The sequence below is a fragment of the Urocitellus parryii genome, chromosome 2 (genome assembly GCF_045843805.1).
Source record: "Urocitellus parryii isolate mUroPar1 chromosome 2, mUroPar1.hap1, whole genome shotgun sequence".
Classification (NCBI taxonomy): Eukaryota; Metazoa; Chordata; class Mammalia; order Rodentia; family Sciuridae; genus Urocitellus; species Urocitellus parryii.
In genome coordinates this window covers 186215476-186240515 of record NC_135532.1, presented here as the reverse complement: position 1 = coordinate 186240515, position 25040 = coordinate 186215476, and the positions used below count along the sequence as shown (strand labels likewise).

The 25040-nt window shown below is 40.2% G+C and overlaps 2 pseudogenes; both read left to right on the top strand.

Moving 5' to 3' along the window:
• Positions 1–909: 909 nt before the first annotated feature.
• LOC144253325 (SERPINE1 mRNA-binding protein 1 pseudogene) lies at positions 910–4338 on the top strand (annotated as a pseudogene).
• Positions 4339–6820: 2482 nt separating this feature from the next.
• Positions 6821–7469, top strand: LOC113183105 (ubiquitin-conjugating enzyme E2 N pseudogene; annotated as a pseudogene).
• The last annotated feature ends 17571 nt before the right edge of the window (positions 7470–25040 follow it).

The following is a 25040-nucleotide window of genomic DNA, read 5'->3' as shown; positions in this document are numbered from 1 at the left end:
AAATACAAAATAGGTCTGGGGATATGGCTCAGTGGCAGAGAGCCCCTGAGTTCTATCCCTAGTACCTCCATACACACACTAAAAAAAAAGTGGGGGGGGATCTGGGAATGTGGCTAAGTGGTTAAATACCCTTGGGTTCAATTTCTGGTACCAAAAAACAAAGGAGGAGGAGGAGGGGGAGGGGGAGGGAGAGGGAGAGGGAGAGGGAGAGAAAGAGAGAAAGAAAGAAGGAAGAAAAGAAAGAAAGAAAGAAAGAAAGAAAGAAAGAAAGAAAGAAAGAAAGAAAGAAAGAAAGAAAGAAACAAAGGAGGAGGAGGAGGGGGAGGGAGAGGGAGAGGGAGAGGGAGAGAAGAAAGAAAGAAAGAAAGAAAGAAAGAAAGAAAGAAAGAAAGAAAGAAAGAAAGAAAGAAAGAAAGAAACAAAGAAACAAAGAAAGAAACAAAGAAACAAAGAAAGAAACAAAGGAGGAGGAGGAGGGGGAGGGAGAGGGAGAGAAGAAAAAGAAAGAAAGAAGAAAAGAAAGAAAGAAAGAAAGAAAGAAAGAAAGAAAGAAAGAAAGAAAGAAAGAAAGAAAGAAAGGAGGAGGAGGAGGGGGAGGGAGAGGGAGAGAAGAAAAAGAAAGAAAGAAGAAAAGAAAGAAAGAAGAAAGAAAGAAAGAAAGAAAGAAAGAAAGAAAGAAAGGAAGGAAGGAAGGAAGGAAGGAAGAAAGAAAGAAAGAAAGAAAGAAAGAAAGAAAGAAAGAAAGAAAGAAAGAAAGAAAGAAAGAAAGAAAGAAAGAAAGAAAGAAAGAAAGAAAGAAAGAAAGAAAGAAAGAAAGAAAGAAAGAAAGAAAGAAAGAAAGAAAGAAAGAAAGAAAGAAAGAAAGAAAGAAAGAAAGAAAGAAAGAAAGAAAGAAAGAAAGAAGGCCCGGCCATCTTGTGGGAAGAGCTGAAGCAGGCGCTCTTGGCTCGGCGCGGCCCGCTGCAATCCGTGGAGGAACGCGCCGCCGAGCCACCATCATGCCTGGGCACCTACAGGAAGGCTTCGGCTGCGTGGTCACCAACCGATTCGACCAGTTATTTGATGATGAATCGGACCCCTTCGAGGTGTTGAAAGCAGCAGAGAACAAGAAAAAAGAAGCCGGCGGGGGCGGCGTTGGGGGACCTGGGGCCAAGAGCGCAGCTCAGGCCGCGGCCCAGACCAACTCCAACGCGGCAGGCAAACAGCTGCGTAAAGAGTCCCAGAAAGACCGCAAGAACCCACTGCCCCCCAACGTTGGCGTGGCTGACAAGAAAGAGGAGACGCAGCCGCCCGTGGCTCTTAAGAAAGAAGGAATAAGACGTGTTGGAAGAAGACCTGATCAACAACTTCAGGGTGAAGGGAAAATAATTGATAGAAGACTAGAAAGGCGACCGCCTCGTGAAAGGAGATTTGATAAGCCACTTGAAGAAAAGGGTGAAGGAGGCGAATTTTCAGTTGATAGACCAATTATTGACCGACCCATCCGAGGTCGTGGTGGTCTTGGAAGGGGTCGAGGAGGCCGCGGACGTGGAATGGGTCGAGGAGATGGATTTGATTCTCGTGGCAAACGTGAATTTGATAGGCATAGTGGAAGTGATAGATCTGGCCTGAAGCATGAGGATAAACGTGGAGGTAGCGGATCTCACAACTGGGGAACTGTCAAAGATGAATTAACAGAGTCCCCCAAATACATTCAGAAACAAATATCTTATAATTGCAGTGACTTGGATCAATCAAATGCGACTGAGGAAACACCTGAAGGTGAAGAACATCCAGTGGCAGATACTGAAAATAAGGAAAACGAAGTTGAAGAAGTTAAGGAAGAGGGTCCAAAAGAGATGACTTTGGATGAATGGAAGGCTATTCAAAATAAAGACCGTGCAAAAGTAGAATTTAATATCCGAAAACCAAATGAAGGTGCTGATGGGCAATGGAAGAAGGGATTTGTTCTTCATAAATCAAAGAGTGAAGAGGCTCACGCTGAAGATTCGGTTATGGACCATCATTTCCGGAAGCCAGCAAATGACATAACATCTCAGCTGGAGATCAATTTTGGAGATCTAGGCCGCCCAGGACGTGGTGGCAGGGGAGGACGAGGTGGGCGTGGGCGTGGTGGACGCCCAAACCGTGGCAGCAGGACTGACAAGTCGAGTGCTTCTGCCCCTGATGTGGATGACCCAGAGGCATTCCCAGCTCTGGCTTAACTGGATGCCATAAGACAACCCTGGTTCCTTTGTGGACCCTCCTGTTCAAAGCTTTTGCATGCTTAAGGATCCCAAACGACTAAGAAATTTAAAAAAAAAAAAAAAAAGACTGTCATTCATACCATTCACACCTAAAGACTGAATTTTATCTGTTTTGAAAATGAACTTCTCTTGCTACACAGAAGTAACAAATATGGTAGTCAGTTTTGTATTTAGAAATGTATTGGTAGCAGGGATGTTTTCATAATTTTCAGAGATTATGCATTCTTCATGAATACTTTTGTATTGCTGCTTGCAAATATGCATTTCCAAACTTGAAATATAGGTGTGAACAGTGTGTACCAGTTTAAAGCTTTCACTTCATTTGTGTTTTTTAATTAAGGATTTAGATGTTCCCCCAATTACAAACTGGTTTTAAATATTGGACATAATATCAGTTTTAATACCTGCTTTGCATTTTCACACATGGTCAGCTGGGACATGTAAACTTTGATTTGTCGAATTTTATGCTGTGTGGAATACTAACTACTTTATGTATTTTAACTTAGTTTTAATATTTTCATTTTTGGGGAAAAATCTTTTTTCACTTCTCATAATAGCTGTTATATATGCTAAATCTTTATATACAGAAATATCAGTACTTGAACAAATTCAAAGCACATTGGTTTATTAACCCTCGCTTCCTGCATGGTTCATTAGGTTCAAATTATACCCGATTCACAATTTCAACTATATTTACTTTCGAAATATGTGACTTTCCCATTTTAAAAGCCAAGCTAGACACTATTTGTGGAAGTTGTTTGAGCTACTTAGTGTTGATAAACACATCCTGTCAAGTGTTATGGATATAGGATTTCTACCCCCTCCAACAGGGTGAGTGGAATAAGTTGATTTGCTCTAATGGGTAATGTTTAGACTTCTGTAAAATAAGTGTCTGGCACTAGCTATGATTTTTGTTTGATAGGTCCCCAAATCAGAATGTTACATCTGTAATCAACAACCCTTTTAACCTTTCTTGTTCTGAAGAAACCAAAGGGCACTGGTTAGTATGGTGAGATGGGGAGAGTCTTCAATTTTTGAAATTTGGATTGCAGACAGCTTTACTTTATAAGGTTGGAACAGCAGCACCATCCATAAAACATAAGCCAAAAATCTTTAACTGTTAATGATTTCCTATATTGTTACTATTTGGTCTTAAATTGATAGATGAATATTTGTTCCAGAGAAGGTGATAAATATCTTTTCCCTCTTCCTTTATTAGAAAATTAGGTAATTAATGGATTCCTTGAACAGGAGCATCACCACTTACTAAACACATGGATAGAATGATCAATAAACAGGTTTTGTAGGATTTTTTTTTATTCTGCCACATTTATTGATTAAACAGGGAAGGAATTTTATTTAAAGTTTTAACTTCTGTCACTTGTCAGTTATTTTCTACCTCTGGTAAGGTCCAGTTTTTAAAATATTGGAGATTTTAAATTTAACATGTCTGCTATGTAGTTGATTGGTTTTCATTTATACTTCTGGAAAAAAGATTGTACAGTACAAAAGTTATTCGTTTGGATTGGATGTATCAATCTACCTACTAGTCCTGACATCTTAGTAAGAGGTAATTGTTTTTAGTGATGGATAAACTTGTGCTGGTGTTTTGGATCTTATGATGCTGAGCATGTTCTGCACTGGTGCTAATGTCTAATATAATTTTATATTTACAAAAAGACCTGCTACCCAGAGGCAAGTATTAATTTAGTCCATATGGATTATTGACTCCTTTTGAAATTGCAACATACACACTCTTAAATTAGTGTGTTTAGACTTTAAGGATTCAACTCTTCTGAACATGTTTATAAATCTCTTGATTTCCAGCAACATATTATAGAAAACATCTGTTATTCAAAAACACTTCAAGTTCCATTTGCTGTCAGCCATTGTCACTAGAGAACACACAGCAATATCTGGTATGTTGCAAGCTTTCAAGATAGCCTAAACTTGAAAAAGTTGATCCATTAGTTGTGTCTGATGGATGTGAATTTGCCTCCTAGTTCACTTTGTGTCAATAGCTAAAACTGTGAACCTAACTTTCTCTTATTCGTGGGTAATAACTGAAAATAAAGATTTATTTTCATGCTCACTTCTTAAAAAGTTATAAAAGCAATCAAAAAAAAAAAGAAAGAAAGAAAGAAAGAAAGAAAGAAAGAAAAGTGAGACTCCTTCTGAATACTCTATGGACCTTTTACAAATTCCTCCTTCTGGGTGGTGTACGGGACACCACACTCTCAGAAGGATGATTGGGATTTTAAGCACTCCTAGCTGAAAAAAGAATTTTAATATGAAAATCTGTCACCCCATTTTTATGGGTTTAAGGGCCCTGTATGAGGAAGCAGGAAAACAAAAGATCTTTGGAAAGTGCACAAACTCTACAGTCAGACAGACCTGAATTTAATTTCTACTTATTGCATTTACCAGAGTGTGGTCTTGGGTAATTTGCTCAATGTTTTTGGATCCTCAGTTTCTCAGCTTATAAAATGGACTTGAAGTTGGGGCTTATAAGGTCTCAACTCACAGCATTGTGGGGCTATTAAATGAAAGATCGTCATGGAAAGTTCTTAGTGCTGCACCTGACATAGAGGAATGCTAAGTAAAGAGCAGCTACAGTTAAATAAGGAAAGTTTCAAATAGACAATGAAGAGCGGAGACATGAATTTCCTCCAGACTTAATGAGAACCATTTTGGCTACTAGACTGACCGACATGTAAATAATTTCTAACTCTCTCAAAATAACCCCCTTCAACGGAAAGTCACCTCTGTGTCTAAACTGAACAAAGTATACCCCTTTCACAGACTGCCCCTTCCTCTTCCTCTGTAGGCTCTGTTCTGAGTCATCACCTATCCAAGAAAATACCAAAGAAAAGGATTTTCAGGCAGGTCTTTTTCCAAAAAATAAGTTTAATTGATATTTATTAAATATCAAGGATTTTCCAGCCATAGTGCTGGACACCAAGGGATACAGAAGTGAATAAATACTGCCCACCAGCCTTGCCCTCAAGGAGCTTCCAGCCTTGTAGGACTAACAAGTGAACAGAAAAATTTTGAGTGTGGAACGGGCAGTTTACTGTGAGGAAAAAAAATCCTAAATTATATAGAGTCTGTGAGACACAAGCTATAATCATGTTCCTAGCATTTAAACTGGTCTTCAATTTACTTCTTTTCCTTAAGAATAAACACGCAGCAAGTGGGTGCTCACAGCTGCAGACGTGTTTTGCAGGGTGCTGCTGGCCTGGGCTGCCTTGAAGTTCCCAGTGAGGACACACTGATGGACCCTCCGCTGGAGAAGGTGGTCCACAGGGGAGCAGCAGCTGTTCCCTCAATGAGCCTAGTATTTGAAGTTGTGCTTTACTTTCCCTAAAAACCCACTCTTTTTTTTTTCTAGTTTTTTTTTTTTAAAGAGAGAGTGAGAGAGAGAGAATTTTAATATTTATTTTTTAGTTCTTGGCGGACACAACATCTTTGTTGGTATGTGGTGCTGAGGATCGAACCCGGGCCGCACGCATGCGAGGCGAGCGCGCTACCGCTTGAGCCACATCCCCAGCCCGAAAAAAAAAACCCACTCTTATTGTAGACTTCTAAGAGAAGCTGTAGAATATAATGGTTCAGGGAAGTACACACCATCAGATGGATTGAATTTAATAAATTGAGTTGAATCCCATCTTCATCACTTACTTCATGTGACCTTGGACAAGTTAGTTAAGCTCCATGTGGCTAAGTGGTTAAATATATCCCTGGGTTCAATCCCTCGTACCAAAAAGAAGGAGGAGGAGGAGGAGGAGAAGGAGGAAAGAAAGGAAAGAAAAGACTCCTTTCTCACTTCTGAATACTCTATGAATCTTTTATAAATTCTCATTTGTTGACAGGATTGATAGTAATTGCACCTATCTCATAGGGTTGACGAGATCTTTCATGAAATATTCCCAATAAATGTTATTTTAGTTCTTTTCCTTTATAATATACAGTTGGAAGATAAAAATCCAATGGACAATCCATTAAGGATAGTTATGCCACAACTCCAAGCCTGCCAAGTTGTTTCCATGTGTGTCTTAATTACATAAAGCTCTCACACCTGTAGTCCACTGCAAGTATCCTCAAATTGTGGGCCTGGGAAGAGCATCACCTGAGCATTTGTTAGAAAGGCAAATTCTCAGACCCACTCTAGCTCCACAGAGTCAGAAATTCCTGGGATGAGCCCAGAAACTCAGGTTTTAATGAACCATCCTGGTGATTCTGATATTCACTAAAGTTGGAGAACCAGCAGCCCAATGTTTAAGATCAAAGGCCCTGAAAATTGCCTGTGTGGGTTCAAATCCAAGCTCTGCCACTATTCAGCTGTGTAAACTTCAACAAGCTGCTTAACCTCTCTATCCCTCAATTTCCTACCTAATAAATAAATAAATAAATAAATAAATAAATAAATAATTTTAAATAGAGAGATATAAACTATTTTCTATATTATTGTTAGGTTATTGTTAGAATTTAGTGAGTTAAGCAGGACTTCCACTCATGCATGAGGCAAGCAGAGCCGGAGACGAAACCAGAGGCCAAACTCCGGATCTGACAAGATGGCCAGGCTGCCCTGCAGGATCATCAAGGAAACTCATCATTTTCTGGCAGAACCAGATCCTGGCATGAAAGCAGAACCATATGAGAGCAATGCCTGTTATTTTCTTATACTCAAATTGCTGACCCCAGGTTTCCCCCTTTGAGGGAGGGACTTTTAAGCTTGAACTATTCCTTCCAGAACAATACCCAATGGCAGCACCTAAAGTACATTTCATGACCAAAATTTATCATCCTAATGTAGACAAGTTGGGAAGAATATGTCTGATATTGAAAGATAAGTGGTCTCCAGCACTGCAGATCCGCACAGTTCTGCTATGGATCCAGGCTTTGTTAAGTGCTCCTAATCCAGATGATCTGTTAGCAAATGATGCAGCGGAGCAGTGGAAGACCAACCAAGACCAAGCCACAGAAACAGCTAGAGCATGGACTAGTCTATATGATATGAATAATATTCAAATCCATCTGATCATCAAGTGTGCTTCACTTCTCCTGTTCTACCAAGACGTCTTCCTTTTTTGTTTGCATTTAGCGGACACAGTCTTAATAGAAACATTACAAAATCAAAGCTCAGACATCTTCAGTTCTTTGGTGATTAAATGCACATTAGCAAATCTTTGCTTTGTCCTGATTTACTGTTGTAAAGCTTGAGCCAAGGGCTGGGTTGTAGCTCAGTGGTTGAGCGCTTGCCTCACATGTGTGAGGCACTGGGTTCAATCCTCAGCACCACATAAGAAAATAAATACATAAACAAAGATATGGTGTCCATCTACACCTAAAAAAAATGTTTAAAAAAAAAACATAAGCCATGGCTAGAAGTTGGATTATTGCGAAATGTTTAAGAGCAGTGGCTCTCTGCTTATAAAAGCCCCCATCATGGCTTAAGTATAAAGCACTGTGAATGAAGGTAGCTGTCAGGGTTAGCTGCCAGGGGTAAGGGTGTTTTGTTTTGTTTTTGTTTTTGTTTTGAGGGGAAAGGTAGTTTTATTTTAATTTTATGGGCTCCTTTCTCCCCCCTTTATAGTGAACTAATTGCATTGATTAAAAGCAGCTAACCAGTTCTTTAGAATATGCACTGTAGTCAAGTCTAACTTCATTTAGATTCTGTAGATGGACAAGCTTGATTGTTTGAATCAAAATGGGAACATTAAACAAACATCAAAGCCCTCACTAATAACATTGTGATTTTGCTGTCAGGTATAGATTCCCTTCAAAAAGAAAAGAAAAAAAACTTGCAATCATTTTGTATGGCTTGTCTGGAAATTTCCGTAAGTCTTATGTTTTTGTAAAATATTTTTTGTTATTCTTTCAAAAAAAAAAGAAATAAGTGAGTTGGATAGTACCTTTTATCAGTCAGGGTCCAATTAGGAGTTGGAAACCAGGATCAGTTATTTTAACAGACAGCATTTAATATAGAGAATGTTCAGGTAATAATCGTTAACTCTGTAACTGAAAAAGCGAAAAAAAAAAAGAAGAAGAAGAAGAAGAAAACATAAAGTTATTGCAATAGTAACAATTGCAGGAATCAGCTTATAGGGATGGGGGAACAAAGGGAAGAAATTGAAATTATTGAAACTTAGAAGTTCAGAGGAGATTCTGGTGCATGGGATTGGGGTCAAACATGTGAGGAGGAGGTACCAGGTGGCTATTGCTGGTGTCACTTTGAAGATGTGAAGTGACCGGCCTTTGCAAACTGTAACTGCCTCTGCCAGTGAAGTAGCACCATTGTAGCAGCATTGCTGGTTGATGACAACAGGAATAAGAAACCAACCAGAAACTGACTCCTCCCTTTTTCAACTAGCCCTGCAGTCTCCCTTTGTCATTTACTTAAGAGGCTAACAGGAAGAAGGTGGCAAAGAAGTGTAATTTGTAGAGTCCTAACCCTAACCCTCACAAAGCCAAATGTGGAAGAGTGAGATGATAGAGTAATAACCATAAACAGAAACTTATTGAGCACAAGACTCTGTCCAGATTCAAAGATCTCAACTAACTTCTCAGAACCTAGACAAGCAATGACAATGTAGAGTAAGTGCAACAATGGGAGTCATACCAGATATTTGGGGAGCCTAAAATAGGTGAACTTGACTTAGACTTGAGGAAGTTAGAGAAAGCTTTCAAGGAGGAAATAACATCCAAGTTGAAAGCTTAAAAATAGCACATTAGCAAAAATTCTAAACAAAGGGGCCCACAAGAAAAAAAGACCTACAGACTAGGGAACAAAGAGCATCCAAAGAACTGAAGGAAGCTGATAATGGCATGAAAGTTGGAGTGGCCAACAGATAAAGCTAGAGAAGGGTCCGCAGAACTATGTCCCCAAGAGAAGTGTGAACCACAGCACCCTGAACAGTAACTGGAGGGTAGTGTACAACCAGTAGCCTTTTTAAAAAACCCAGTTGACAATCATGTGTGCTTTAAGATCAGCTCCAGATGCCACAAGAAAGATGGCTTGAGTGAAGTAAGACAGGAGTGGGGAAATCGGAAAACAGCTTCCTGTTGGCCAGATCTGAAAGTATCTTCCTGTTGGCCAACCCAGTAAGGAATGATGGAGGTCTGATACAGGAAAGTGGCCTAGGAATGGAGAATGTGAATGGACTCAAGGAATATTAAAAAGGTAGAGCCAACAGGATTTGGTAAATGACTAGAGGCAGGCAGTAAGGAAACAAGGCAGAAATAAAACTGAAAGGAATCAAGAAAAATGCCCAAGTTTCTACTTTGGGAAACTGAACAGATGTTGCTATCCTCTACTGAGATGGAGATGCAGGAAGCAGAGCAGTTTAAGGAAGGAGATGATGGGTTGAATGTAGACAGGTTGAGTGTAAAGTGTACAAGGGCCATTCTTAGGGAGAGAAAATGTAAGTGATTAGATTCTCTGCAAACCATCTAGTTTGGCTTAAATGCCCCCTCCAAAAAAAAAAAAAAAAAAAAGGAAAAAGAAAGAAAGAAAACAGAAAAAAAACTCCTGTTAATATTTAATGCCATTGTAAGGTATTTAAGAGATGGGACCATATGAAACCTTGGGAAGTGATTGGGACATGAGTTTTGCCTTCATGAATGGTTTGATCCATTCTTGAATTAATGAATTATTGATAAAGTAGGCTCGTTATTAAAAAATAAACTTATTATTGGAATTTTTATTCTTCAAAGGAAAATTCTAAATTCCACAACAGGAAATTAGATTTCCAAATATGAAAATATAGCAGGTTTAATATCAGAAAATATTATAATTAAAACATTTTGATAAGTGGTGATTTTTAATTCAGACATTCCTACACATAAGGCTCTTCTGAGTGAATTTTGACCTGTATTGGGGTGTAGACACTGTACTATTCCACAGTAGTGAAGTGACAGCCTTGGAGGAGGTGAAGTGTTTTTAGGTGTACAGCTACTTTCCACAAAATCAGGGGTGTTGAGCCCTGTAGAGGACCTTGAGTGAAACTGCACCTTTGAGAGTGAGAGAATCAGAGAGTCAGAGCCCAACCCAAAGGAAGTATATCTGTTGAGAGAGTTTCAAGAAGACCTCTTCCTCCAGGAAGCATGCATCCATCACCCCGTTCCGCCTGGGTTAGGTTTGCCTCTCATTTGCTCCCATAGAACTCTGAGCTTCTCTGTCATGGCTCTTGACACTCCTTATTGGAAATATCTGTTCAAGTGACCATTTCCCTGCTAGACCTATGCAATGTGAGGGCAGAAACTGTGTCTTGGACATTTGTAAGAACACTCTATTATCAAGAAAGTCACTTTGATACTTACATACAGATAAGCATGCAATTTTATAAAACCATATCCTACTGACATAAGATCCAGCCCCTGTAAAGTCCTTTTTATATATGCCCCAAATAAATGTGACTTTCTCCCAGGTTAACCACTATATTAAGTTTGCCCCATTTTTTAAAAAATCTACCTCCGTGGGGCCTGATTCACATATATATCAATCTAAAAGGTATTCATTAAGTGCATATTCCTGGGAGGCACTGTGCAAAAGGCAGGATATATAGCATTGAACATGATAGACCAGGCCATCATTGATGTTATAATCTAATGTCCACTGATACCTACTCACCTCCAAAACCCCAGAGATTCTGAACCTATCTCATAATCATAATATACGTCTGTCTTTGAAAGTATAATACATTTATAAGACAGGCCCATGTTTATTCAGAAACATCTGTAAATTTGCCATCCAAATTTAAATAACAAGTCTGCTAAAAGTATTTTAATTTTCTCCCAGCTACAGGGAACTGATCAGTCCAAAGGGATCCAGAGTAAGGTACATCCAAGTGTCTATTGTCTTATTCAAGTACCCACATAGGAGTGTCTCATCCTGATCAGCATCTCAAGATAGCCCAAGGGAGACATTGAGGCCCACCCTTGTACTGCATCATTTGCTGAGGTCTTTTAGCCTGTTTACCTGACACGTGTGTGAATTTAGGAATGGTGTTCCTCTGGACAGACACAGAAAAATACATCACTTCCTCCCCAGGAGTTGCAACCCCACCTAATGTGCACAGTTTGGTGAGTAGAGTTTAGTTAGGATCTCAATCCAATGTGTCCCCTCAGCATAGTTTCATGCCGAGGCCCCACTGCCAACTCCCTATTCCATAAAATGGGTACAAAATATGTCAGTACATGTCCATTACAGATGTTTCAAATTAGCACTCATAAATAGGGAAAACAATTTTCAGAAATTTCTAAACTCTATGGAAATTCTAAAATTCCAACAGCAGCCACAGGAACTTAAAATGTGACTCAAACTCATTAAATTTCTTCCACGATTGCAACTTATTTCCTCCAAATAACTCTGTAGCTCTTGAAAACCTGTGACTTCACCAAGCTCTGAGCAATTCAGAAATGGAAAATGAGCACAGTCTCCAGTTGTGCCGTCTGGGACACAGGCTCTGTGCCTGTCTGGACAAGTATCAAGGTCAGTGTTCCAACAGCCTGCCAAAGTTATCACTAAGGAAATACAGCCCAGGGGCCTTTGAGTCTCACAGAGCTTAAGTTCCCAATAAGTCATTTTGTTTTGTTTTTTTCAAGAACCAAGTCAACAAATACACTCATCCTAACAAATTTTTTTTGTTTTTATTTTTAATTATACATGAAAGTTGAATGTATTTTGAGATATCATACATACATGGAATATAGCTTCCCATTCTTGTGATTGTACATGATATGGCATTACATTGGTTGTGTATTCATATATGAACATAGGAAAGCTATATCTGATTCATTCTATTATCTTTACATATCATATTAATGGTCTAGACTACCTGTGTTCAACTGCTTCCAAATGCATGTAAACCGATAAAATGACTTAGAGCACAAGCATAAAGAAAATACACAATCTTGATCATTTCCCCCATCTCATCTTTTGTCAGCCAGGATAGTCACCTGACCCTTTAAGATCTAGATAAGACAGGTTCCAATCCCAATTCCACGTCCTGTGGAAAGTCCAGGGCTCTCCAGGAAATTTCTGCAAATGGAGTAGCACAGAATACACTGTACTCACAACTTCTTCAACTCTGATTCCCAGCCTCCCCTGAATTGGGCTCTCCATTCAGGCCCCTAGGTCTGTTCCTTTATCTTGCTCCTGGTATTATGCATATGGCACCTGCCCTTTCGCTTGTGACTCCTGGAAGCCACTGAGGTCACAACTGGCATCATAATTCTGCCCTATACCAGCTCAGACATTCATGTATACAACCTGTTCTCCAAGTCCCTTTGGACACCCAGAACAGCATCTTGCCACCCACACCTGGCCCAGGACACCAGGAATAAATGGGCTATTTTCACTTTAGCAGAGGCCCGACTTCTTAGTTTGCTTTAACAACATTCATCCTCTTTGCAGACAGCTGCTGTTTCAAAGAGCCATTTTCTTTTTCTTCTACTTTTCTGATGAATTGGGCAATGTAAATCAGGCACAAGAACCTCTTTCTTCAGCTTGAATAAACAGTGGAAAACTTTTTTACTGCACTCAGGTTTTCCAAACTTAAAGTTCCCAAATTATGAACTGCCAGGTGGTTTGGCCTGACTGGTTTAGAGTTCTAGCTACTTAGGTTTAAAACGGAAAGCGTTTTAGCATTTAAATCTTGGTCACAGCCTGAGGTCTGACAGGCCCCATTTCATTGATGAGCTCTGTGTTAACAGCCTGTCTCAGGGGCACTGCCTTGTCCAGGCTCATGCCATTTGCCCTGTTCTCTCTACTTCCACATCAGAAGCAGAAAAAAGTAAGATTCTAATTTGCTACATTATCTGAAAAAAATAAAAAGGGGCAATTTTTCCTGTGTATGTGTGTATGTGTGTGTAAACAGATGTAAATACACATATAAACAGATATGTATGCGTACATATATACATGTTTGTGTATGTACATCTTCTCATAGACTCCTAGAGCTCATCATAGCAATGCTCACCCTTACTACACACTAAAATCACTGAAGAGCTTTTGTAGAAAAACTGATACCTGCACTCCTTCCCAAGCCAGTTATATCCTTCTCTCTAGAGGTAGATCCTCAGCATCTGTATTTATTTTGTATGAGTTCTCTGTAAACTTCCAAGGAGATTCTTATGCATATATATGGTTGAGGACTAGTTAGAGCTCCTCCAAGACCTTGCTACTCAGGTCTGACCAGAAGCAACAGCATCCTGGGTGATGCAGAATCTCAGATCCCACCCCAGAGCTACTGAAGAAGAACCTTAGTAAGATCCCATGTAATCTATGTGCATGTTACAATTTGGAAGCGCTGATCTACTTACTCGCTGTTTGACAGATGAGGCCATGAGAGGCTGAGTGACTTCAGAAGTCATGTTGTTTAATGGAGACTCAAATGGGACCAGAGCCCAGACCTCTTTACTGCCAGATCCTTTCTTTCTGTTACATTATTATTTTTCAGATCTAGCCAGTGATTAGATATTCCTCAAATTATTACTATCTTTCTCAAGCATTTCACAGCTCTCTCTGACTTGCCCAATTTTTAAAGTATCTCATTTTAAGAAATTTAAGATGATCAAAGGTTTCCTTTTCTGCTGGAAGAGAACAAATGATTAGATGATATGACCAAACAAATTATTTATTATTTTTTTATTTTATTTTATTATTTATTTATTTATTTGGAGAAAGACTTAGTGGAGCAGCTTTGGAGAAAAGATGGAAGATGTTTAAAGAAATAACTGCCACCTAATTTGTGGAGCAAGAGGTTGCAAGAACCGTGACTAGTATTGATAGAACAGAGATTGCCTCCAAACCAGCAAGTCTAATTCTTGTGACAAATCAGAGCTCAGCATGCACAAGACATCATGCCTCCGTTTCAGATTTGAGGAGGAGCTCCTAAAATATGGGGAAGTTGATTGTAGGCTTGCAGATTCCATAGGTGCATTCTTGTAATAACAGTCCAATTTCATTAGCACAGATTATGGGAATGAAAAAAATCCTATAGAACATATAATCCAAAGTTTTGCAGTCAGAGAAGCCCACTATATCAGTATGGGATCAGTCCACGCTTGTACAGTCCCAAGAACTTGAGGAAGTCCCCGCCACCAGGTTCCATCTGTGCCACTAATCTTCCATCTGCACCCTGTACAGCTACTTTTAGCCTTCATACCCACCCCCAGAATCACAGAACCCCATAGGGAAGGAAACTCCTTCACAACTTTTCTGTTGACAGCCTTCATTTTGAATCAGACTCCTTGGCCCATTCTTCAAACTTTATTCCATTCTGCTTACACTGCTTGTTTTGGGAATGATTTTGGTTCTCCACCCTGGCTACATGGCCTCAAGTTGCTTCAGGAAAACAGCCTCTCCCCTCACTGCCTGCAATCCTCCTCCCCTGAATACCCCTTAGATAGAACAATCCCTAGTCCTGAGAATGGCTTCAGGCCACCAGAAATCCCCAGTCCAGTCCAGCAGCACTCACCCTCTGTGGCTTTCTGGTCCTAGCCCTTTAACATCTCAGAACAACTCTCAGCATTACTATAACCCCAAGGTTGCTGACCCTAAGAAGAAAGGCCTCTTCCTCAAATTATTATTATTTTTCTCAAGCTTTGAACCAAGAACTGATCACTGTTACAGCACTGATCCAACCCACTCCCAGTCCTGATGTCTTTGCTGGGGCATTTTCCTGGCATATTAATGCAGCTGCTTCGCCTCTCCATGAAATTTGTAATATCATGACTCTGATTCTCAGGAGAGGCAGGATGAGTGTTGTTTTGGTTCCCTGCCTGATGAAAGTGACCCACATCCAAGGACACATTCCTTATGTGATATGCACTGCCTCTCCAGTTATCTCAAACGAGCTCAAATAGCACAAAAGTCTTCTGCTAATGTCAAGGGTTACGAAAAGAGACCCTTCTGCAATGCAAAGACACCATGCTAGCAGGGAAAATGCCCCTCTATAAAGACATGCAGAAACTATTTTCCAGCCCTTTGGGTTCCTGCTCTCAGGAAGCCAGCTGGAAGCCATCCCCAGGTTAGGGCCACACCAGAAAAGGAGGCAGCAGCTGTTCCAGGATAATTAAAGTCAGGCAAAGCACAGAGGGAGAGGCAGTTGGGGTCAGACAGGACAGGAATCAGCACAGGGCTTTAAAATACCCATTAGTTGCCATCAGACAGGAATGGCCCATCTAACCACTGTCCAAAGGTGAGAAAACTCTGAGTGTAGGGTTATAAAAAGTTGTCCTTCACAGAGCAGCACCACCAAATCCACTCTCTTACTCCCAAATCCTTCTACAGAGGCTCCTCCAAGGAGGCTGATAAATCCCTATGTCTCTTGTTATCAGATGACTTAACTAACAGGTAACATATTGAATGACTGAATGAATGAATGAATAAGAGAAGGGGAAAATTCTATGGGTAGAAGCAGAGAACAGATTGATTTATTTAACTGTGTCTGAGAATCACACTGACAGCTGAGTTTCCGGAATGCCCAACATGGCTAGAGGCATGATGTTTATGAGCTGGTACGCAGGATCAGAGTAGTAATAATAACAGTGATCATTTGTCAGAGAGGTGCTGTCATGTACTAAGAGTTATGCTATGTGTTGTGTTATCAGAAATCTTGCTGCTATGGAGTAGCAAAACTCAAACCAAACTGACAGATTGGATATTAACCTTGACCCAATTTCACTTGAAATAAGCCTTTTGCTTTAAAGCATTGGATTTCTCTAAAAAGCTTAGATCCTCCAGGGTTTATAGAGATGAAAAAAAGAAAGGCAAGATAAGCTTTGCATTTTACTATGTCAGTGAAGTATTATGGGACATTGAGCTAAAAGCCAAAAAACTACCTTCATAGTGATCAAAATCTTGAACCCAAACCACTGTGAAAAGGTAATTATTTCATAGATGGAGATTAAGGTTCACAATGGTTAAACATCTTGCCCAAGGTCATTAAGTCAGGAAGTAACAGAGACAGAATTTGAACTCAAATGTTTCTGATCCCAAAGCCCATGTGTTTTCTACTATCCCATGCTGACCAAAGCCAATGTCATCTATCACTATTTGCTATTTGACTCTGGTGTTAGAGGAGGAAATGGAAGTTATAAATATAAAATTGTGTCCCAGAATTTATCATCACTGGGCTGTGTGTGGTGGCACATACCTGTAATCCCAGTGGCTTGGGAGGCTGAAGCAGGAGTATCGCGAGACCAGAGCCAGCCTCAGCAACTTAGCAAGGCCCCAAGCAACTCAGCAAGACCCAGTCTTTAAATAAAATACAAAAAAAAGCTGGTGATGTGGTTCAGTGGTTAAGTGCTCCTAGGTTCAATCCCTTGTACAAAAAGAGAAAAAAAGAAGAATTTCTCATCATTTCTGTGACTCACAGTGCTTCATTCAAGTCACCTTGGATCGTTTATTAGTTGGGTGTACACTAGACATTTTCAGTCCTAGGAGGTCTTGAAGGCAGGTGTTCTGACCATGAGGAGGGAAGTCTCCACCTAGGTCCCCTGCACTGAAGAGATTGTCACTTGCTATACATATTGAAGAGTAGGGTGCTTAACGTATTGATTGCCCTTCTTGCCATTCTAACAGGATTTTCTTGGGGAAGGGATACACAGCCTGGAGTAATTTCCTTCTCCGTTTATCTCCTAACTTCAGAGAAGACAAAGCAAAGCACTTTTAGTATCTGGCTTCCCCTGAGCCTGAAGGTTTTGCCTTCTTCCCAGATAACACACTAACAAGGGCAGAGACCCCCTTGTTGGGAGGAAATCCCACCTTGAAGTCACATCCTCCCCTATGACCAAGCAGTAGAGCCCTGTGATTTCACTCTGAGCTCTTCTAACTTAGGGCTACATGATGTCTACAGAGATCACCTGCTCATTATTGAATGGTGCTCTTTCTTCATTTACTCTCTTAGTATTATTGAGTACTTACTATCTGCCAGTTATAATTCTAGGTGCCAGAAATGCTTCAATAAACGAGATGGAAAAGTCTATGTCTCCAGAAAATTTAGATTGTGGCAAAAGGGATAGAAAATAAATTAAGTAAACATGTAATAGTTAATTTAAATTTGTGCCAAGTGCTGTGGGCGATCAGGTAGAGAGTAAGGGAGGTTGCAGGAGGGCTCACTCTACAAAGCGTGCTCAGGAAAAGCCTCCCCATGGAGATTATTTGAGCAAAGAGCTGAAGATTGAGGAGGATCCAGCCTTGTAAGAGTTAGTGAAAGAACCATCCAGGCAGAGAGACCAGAAAGTGCAAAGTCCCTGAGGTAGGCAAGAGACAGACATTTAAGAAAGAGTGACTGCAGCATAGTTAGCATGAATGGGGGTTGTTAATATAAACTTAAAGAGAAAGACAGGGACTAGATCAGAAAGGCTATTGTAGGCCAAGGTTAGGAATTTGAATTTTCTTCTATATAAAATGGGAAACAATCGAGGATTTAAGTAGGGCAATGCCATCAGATATCTGTTTCAAAACTCATTCTGGTGATTTAGAAAAAAGATTAAACAGGACAAGCATGAAAGAAAGGAGATCAGATAGAGGATTTGGCAGATGTCCAGGCAAAATAGTGTAATGCCTTAGAGTAAGAGATGGCAATAGAGATGGAGAGAAGAGGATGAACTAAGGATACATTCTTTAGAGAGAGTCGACCAGACTTGGTTTAGCGCTGGATACAGAAAATAAGGTAAAGGAAAATCCAAAGCAGCTGCTAGCTTTGGGGTTTAAGCAAATGGTTGGAAGGTGATGTTCTTTGTTATTATGGGAAACTCCATTTGCTATCCAAATGGAGTTGCCAGTAGCAACTGGATTTGTGATTCTGGGGCTCAGAGAAAATTTGGGGCTAACAGTACACATTTGGAGCACATACCTTTACATGTTAAGGAAAAAAATAATGTATCAAGAGGGTTCAGACAAAGGAGGGGAAAAGACTCAGGACAGACCTTGGGGCACAACTTTATTTAGAGGTTGGCTGGCAGAAGGAAAAGCCAGTCTTAATGATACATTGAGCAAGAGGAATGCACGCAGTATAATCACAAAACCACCTTATTCTTTTCTCTCAATGCCCGTTCAGACTGTCCCATGCTGAAACGGATTATTTCTTGTTCCTTGAGCAAAACCAAAGGCAAGTTTGTGAGTTTTCTGAACATTCTTAAATAATAAAAAGCCACTGTTCATTGCTGATCAGACACAGTCACATTTAAGAGCCTCATTTCAGTCTTAGGAATGATCCGGGTTAATAAGAAAATCTTCCAAATCCATGGCAAGTTGAGGCTCTTCCCTCCCCCAGTCTGAAGCCGGTGGCTCTACTCTATCTCACCTGAAACGTGAAGTCCCCTTTCCCAATTCCATAGGCCACCTCTGGTTCCTCTGGGATGGAAGGCCAATGTGAAGGAGGAAAAGGTATGGGAAAGGAAAGCTGTGATTTGCCTAGTCTTGTTGTGAACTAATCAGAGCTCCCTGGGCTCCACAGATGTCTAGAGCTTATTCTTTCTCTTGTGAGACAATATGATGGTTTCTTCAGACTCCACCATTTCAGGAAGTCTTGCAGGGGCAGCTCACTTACTAGAAATAAATGCATCATGGTCACTTATAATTCCTCCTTCACAATTCTAGAAACTCATGGGAAATCTCCATCATTTTTGTAGTTAGTTTAGGTGTCGTTCTCCAAGAAGACCTCTTTGGCCTAAAAGACCCACATGCCTACTCCCTATCTATATTTTATCTCCATTGGAAGCACTCAAGAATCATTTGCCAAAAGTGTGGAAGAACATCCAACATAGCACCAACTCTTCCCCCTGCCATCAGAACAGCCAGCAAGCCACATTCACAGTCCACCATGCTTTGCTCACCAATGATCCCCAGCAAAGCCCGTTTCCCTAAACTGGCAGGGAGACACAAGCATCCCGCACTGTCTCCCTACTGTGGGGAAAAGCTTATATTACAGACCTCTCTAAAGAAATATCCTTTCCAATTTCTCATTCACTTTGATCTCTAAACTCTTTTATAAGCTGGGGATATATTTAATCAACTAAGGGAGATAAAACCCATTCCAGGTCTTTTTTCCCTGATTGTCTTACTCCTTATTTCAAAAGATGGACATCTTTTGCTCCCATTGGGCTGGGAAGCCAAAGATCAGGATAAAATAGGATGAGTCTTGGTTCAAAATCCTGCAACCCGGGCTGGGGCTGTAACTTAGTGGCAGAGCACTTGACTAGCATGTGGGAGGCTCTGGGTTCAGTCTCCAGTACTATATATATATATAAAAATAAGTAAACAACCAACAAACAATTCTGTGCCCCCAACCCAAAAAACTTAGAAACAGCAACCAGAGGGGAAAATAAAACCAGGAGGATATGTTATGGGAAGAGATACAAGGTGCTCAGTTATGTCAAATATTGCTAAAAGGAGGTGCATGATGAAAGACAAAGAAGCCCATTGGATTTGGTACTTCTAGTTTCAATTTAGTGTAGTGTTGGGAACAATAGTTAAACTGAAATGCTGAATACTTCTGTTCTCCCCTTCTTCCTTGCAAAGAGAATCTCTACCACCCGCTCAAGTGGAAATTCTGATTGGTTCAAGGCAATCACTATGATCTACTTTCCTTCAACAATGATTAGTTTAGGAATGGGCATAGGATACAGTCTTGTTGCTGTGTGGTTTGGGTTTTGGTTTTTTTGTCTTGCTTTATTGCAGTGCTGGGGATGAAACCCAAGGCCTCATGCATGCTAGACAAGTGCTGTACCACTGAGCTCCACCCCTAGCCTGCATGTGGTCCAATCCTACCAATGAGATGTGAAGAAGTCTGTTAAAGAACTCATATACAGGTATCTCCTTTTCTTAAAAAAAAAAATTACACAAAAAGAAAACAGCTCCTCTTATTTCAATAGTTATTGTTATTTCTGCATGTGTCACCTAATTCTGTGGAAGCCATCTTGACACCAGCCTGGGGATACAGCCAACTCTAAAGAGAAGGCTATAAAGATAATGCCCCCAGCAGAACCAGAGCCCATAGCTGGAGCCTGCTCTACCTGTGGAGTTCTTGTCATCTGAGCCAATTAATCCCCATCCCCATATTATTTTACACAGTTTTCTGTTATTTAATGCAAAAGAAAAGAAACAGAAACAGAAATATACCCCCCCCCAAAAAAAACGTATCCTAAAAAATAGGGGAAGGGAGTTGAAGAATTGAGGGCAGAATGTAGATAACTGTTCTGAGTTGTTTTTCTGAGAACAGAGATATGGTCTGGAAGCTGGATAAAGATAAGCCCTCTAGTGAAGGATTTTTAAAATGTGAGAGATACAGTAGCCAGTTTGTAAGGAGATGGAAATGATCCAGCAGAATGGGGCTGGGACAGAGCTCAGTGGGAAAGCGCTTACTTTGTATGCCCTAAGCCCTGGGTTCAATCCCAGCCTTGGAAAAGGCAAGAGAAGGAAGGAAAAAAGAAAAGGAAGTAAGGAAAGAAAGAAGAAGGACTGCATAGCTGCAAGAGCAAGCATCCCCTTACCACCTCACTTAAAATGCAAAGCGTTTCTGGCAACTGCCCCCACAATCTTGCTGATTGACCCTGCAAGGAGGAGCTGCTACTTCTCACACTTTTGTTTCCATTGTCTGACCGCAACTGCTCACCTGTTCCCTTTCTAATGATCTGTTGGTAGAGTCCCTCCAGCTCATCTGAGTTCTTTCTTTGACTCAAGAAGCAATGGCTGGGGGCTGGAGATATGGCTCAGTGGGTAGAGTGCTTGTCTTGCATGCACAAGGCCCTGGGTTCAATCTCAACACCAAAAAGAAGAAGAAGAAGAAGAAAAAGCAATGGCTGATCCCTAAAGGGCTGGCCTTATTACCAAAGTCCTGTGCTTGAGGCCCACCTCTGGGTGTCCCAACAAATCGGATCCAGTCACTTGCCCCAAAGACCAAATGGAAAAAGTAATGGTAAAAATGAAGAAAAGACATTGATGGATATAACCATATTGGGAAGGCAAGTGAGAACAAGCATCTCAGTCGTGTCTTTGGGGTATTGACATGAGGTGTAGATTTAAACAGGGGCAGGGAATGAGAGGTAAGCATATTAAGGAGTCTTAGTCAAACTATAGATGTTGATTACTTCAGTCCTTAGCACTTGAGGAGACAATCTCCATCTGCTGCTCATGGACGTTTACCCATCAGACCTGTGATCCTGGAGGGGGACCATTGAGTTCTCAGGAGGCAATTGCTCTGGCTCCACTGGCCCTGGAGGGTGCAGGGCAATGACTTTGAGATTTCTGGACACTGTTGGGCTTTTTTTTTGGGGGGGGGGCAGGGTACTCTGTAAAAACTGGCAGTCAATGTCCCTGCAAATCTTGAAAATATCTTAGTTATTCTTATCTTGGTGTCCTGGGTCTTAAATGGGGCAGATTACCAGCTTTAGATGAACACTCCTTGAAGGATTAACCTGCCTATGAGCAGGAATCTAATCCAGAGTTTAAGGTGATAAAGAAGATGGATAGAAATGAAGGAGTTACCAAAAGCTGGGTCCTTGTCCTCAATATCAATCCAGCAGTTTTGAGGGAAAAAAAAAAAAAAAAAGACGCTTTACTGTTTTGCTAGCAAAGGAAAAACACAGAGGCAGTGATTCTGCCCATCAGGGGACCAGGGGGCTTTTAAAGAGGTGATTGAAAGGCTACCTGCCACTGTCTAGAGTTGTAATTCACTTGTTAATTTAGGAGTCATTTCTTAGATCTTCTTGTGCCATCCCAAAGTCTAAATAACTTCTTTCCTGTGGTGGGTGTGTACTCAAGGACAAATAACTCTGCCTAGGAAGTGGAAGACTTGTAATCCTGTTTCCCCAAAATTAGAGAAGGGAGAGATTAGGGAAGCAGAGGGAAGAAAAAAGAGAAAGAAATGTCCATTTTAAAAATAAATGGTGAGGGGCTGGGGTTGTGGCTCATAGGTAGGGCGCTCACCTAGCAGGTGTGAGGCCCTGGGTTCGATCCTCAGCACCACATAAAAATAAATAAATAAAATAAAGGTATGGTGTCCAACTACACCTAAAAAATATTTATTTTTAAAAATAAATTTTAAAAGTGTGAGCCAGGCATGGTGGCACACACCTTTACTCCCAGCGGCTAAAGAAGGAGGATCTCAAGTTCAAAGCCAGCCTCAGCAATTTATTAAGTCCCTAAGCAACTCAGTGAGACCCTGTCTCTAAATAAAATATTTTTAAAGAGTTGGGATGTGGCTCAGTTGTTAACCCAATTGTCACTTTGTAAAGTCTCTACACTTCACCTGGATTCACCACTTCACCACTGGATTCAATCCCTGATACCAACAACAACAACAACAACAACAAAAAAAATGTGGCAGTGGCAGAGCAGCATAAAGTGGACCACTGTTACAAAGACAGAGCTTTCATCCTGCTTTTAGTTATCCACTGGACATTTTCAGGCTCCAGTGAAGAGTCAGCATCTTTACCAAAGACAATCTCTCAAGTGCCTGTTGGTTCTCATAGTAGAACTTCTGCTCTGGTTAGACTGACAGGAACTCAGCTTTTTATTCTTTTGAGGTTCTTCCCAAGGAAACCCCAATCTTAAAATATTTACTTCTTCTCTGAAGAAACAGGAGCTCTCAAGAATCCCACAGTCACTAATATGGCATTAAGTAAAAACGTGGATGTGTAACCGATGTGATTCTGCAATTTGTATTTGGGGTAAAAATGGGAGTTCATAACCCACGTGAATCAAATGTATGAAAGATGGTATGTCAAGAGCTTTGTAATGTTTTGAACAACCAATAAAAAAAAAAGAAAAAAAAAAGAATCTACCTTGCAGTGATTGGCTTATCTGCCAAGCACCCACCCCTCAGCCCCACTTCACTCAGGGCTGCTCAACAATGTTGATCGTGTATTACTCACCCCTCCTCTTAACATTCTACCTCCCAATTATAATTGTGCAAAACTCGTCTCTCTCAGCCACCTGAAGTCATATGCAAATTACCTTAAGATACCTGGTCTTTCCCCAGGAGAACAAAAACATTCAATCCCATCTGGGTCTTGAGCTACACCAGACAACTATGTATTGAACATCTAAATGGTGATCCAAAAGAGCCTTGCTATAAAGTATTTCCAGTTAAAATATAGCAATGCAAAAGATCAAATCAAGAGCAACATTGATTTGCCTTTCTATTGCTTCCTGTCCAGAGCAATGATTTGTTCCGCATTTCACTTCTCCTCTTCATTTAGCAGTAACACAAGAAGTTATTTAGCCTAACATGTTTAACACCCATGCTATGAGACGCAATTATCTGCAGTCATATAGAAACACCTGGTAGAAGCCAGACAACTGAGTTTCATTTCCTTATGAAATTTTGACAATTCGTTAACCAACACATTACACTGACCAAAATATTCTAAATATCTAAAACCAGCTCCCTCTGTAGGTTAAATTCAAATTGATTTACTACTTCTGGTTTTATCACATTTTCTTACTAATGTCTTTTTGGCTAAAAAAAAAAACAAGAAGAAAAGAAAACACCAACTGTCACTTTGTAAAGTCTCTATACTTTACCTGGAAACATTGAGAATGAGATTTTCCACTTAACATAGTTATCCAAACTATTGACTTGTGATTTTTAATAATTTTATATTAAAGCATTTTAATACTAAATGTATTTTTTCTTAAATACATTAAAGAAAAAGTTAAAGTCTGCATCTAAGCACTTCATATTTCAAGATTTAGCTACCTTGAATTCTTTTCTTTCTTTCTTTCTTTTTTTTTTTTTTTTTGCTTCTTTTTAGGCATGAGGGATTGAAACCAGAGGTGCTCTACAAACTGAGCTACATTTCAGCCCTTTTTATTTTTTAGTTTGAAAAAGGGTGTCTAAATTGCTGAGATCAGCCTTGAACTTTTGATCCTCCTTCCTCAGCCTCCAGAGGCACTGGAATTATAGGTCACCACGTCCAGCCTAGCTGCTTCAAATTCTTGCTAAGAATAAGACAGGCATTAATTATTTAATTACTATTGTGATGGTCTTTGCCTTCATATAAGTCCCCACAATGAACATCAATGAATGGTTATAAGAGACTCTCCTGGTGGTTCTTTTCAGAACTGCTTCTTCCCACAAGAGTAATTTCCACAAACTTCTTGTTTACTTCATTCTCTTGGTTACACTTGATTGGTTCAAGGATTGGTTCAAGAAACAATCTGATTGGCCCAGCTGGACCAATAAGATAGTTTCTTGTGGAAATTGGACCTGAAAACAGTCATTCAATGTACTTTTTGAATACTCTGGATGTATGGGAGAAGGGGAAAAAAAAGAAGAAGCAAAGAAAAGTGGAGAATGATACACAATCTTAGAGAAAGCAGAAGTCAGACCATGGAGCCTCATAAAGAGAAATAAAGGTGAGATGGCTTTGTTCCTGGTGGCTTTCCAGCACCTATTTCTGGCACTAGCTCTTGGGTTCTGTGAAATAACCTTGAATTCTTTTTTAAAAAATATATTATTTGTTTTAGTTAGTTACACATGACAGTACAATGACCTTGACATATCATACATTTGAATCAGATGGGATATAATTTCTCATTTTTCTGAGTGTACAAGTTGCAGAATAATATCTTGGATTCTTTTGTCCCTTTTAAGCAATTTTAAGTGAGTTTCTGGAGCTCAGAATCAAATCTTCCCTAAAATGATAATGAGGCCTTCAGGGTGTGTTAAAGCCTAGAAGATGGCCCACCAATGGAAACACCACCACTAGATTTCTAGGTATCCTGGTAAGTTCTGAAGTTTGCTCTTTGTTTCTTTGTATATCTGTGTTAAGCCCCTA